The sequence below is a fragment of the Sinocyclocheilus grahami genome, unplaced genomic scaffold, assembly GCF_001515645.1.
Source record: "Sinocyclocheilus grahami isolate Dianchi unplaced genomic scaffold, SAMN03320097.WGS_v1.1 scaffold43.1, whole genome shotgun sequence".
In the NCBI taxonomy this organism is placed as follows: domain Eukaryota; kingdom Metazoa; phylum Chordata; class Actinopteri; order Cypriniformes; family Cyprinidae; genus Sinocyclocheilus; species Sinocyclocheilus grahami.
The window spans coordinates 13,876-14,668 of NW_015505222.1; positions in this window are offsets into that span (position 1 = coordinate 13,876).

Below are 793 nucleotides of genomic sequence, written 5' to 3' on the forward strand. Positions count from 1 at the left end.
TTGGCCATTCAATTTAAATGCTAAATAAATTACATTTACATGTGATTTTAACTGAAATACATGGGGTTAATTACACTCAAAAACATACAAAACTTTCAGAAGGTATTGATATGTACTTTTATGTTGCGTTTTGGTCATTTTGACCAGGAGAGCTTTTTGTCTTGAAAATACTAGTTAGTGATTTTTTTGTTATTATTGCAATTTTTTTTTGCAACTTATTTTCTCTTGATCAGCGCAGGTTTTGTATTTCTTTCTGGAACTGACTGATCGTAGGCCTCATTGATCTGAGCTTATTCACCTCAGTTTCACAGTGAACATTGCCAAAATTATCCTCAAATAATTCATTTTTCACTGAAAACCTGAGGTGCATAAATTCAGATTAATAAGACCTATGATCAATGCGTTTCAGAAAGAAACCTTTTTTTTTGAGTAATCAACTTTAAAGTTTGCGTTTATGCTACAAATTACTGCATTAAGTTCCTCTAACTCACTGTAGTTTACTGGTTGAACATAATTTCATTAGAATTAGTTATTAGTTGTCCTATCATTTCATATATTCTGCTCTAAGAAAACAAAACATTTGGCCACTTAAACTGATCTGAACTGATATCTTCGGGACTTTTCACCCGGTCTACTTGTTTTCCATGTGTGTATTGTTAGGTTTATAGCAGTGTTGACCAGTCTGCTAGATTTATGAGTGAACAGTAAACACGCAGCAGACATGTACAGTATTGCATGCGGTCCATTGTTCACGTTTCAGCCGTTTAATCCTGCAGAGATGGATAGATTCATG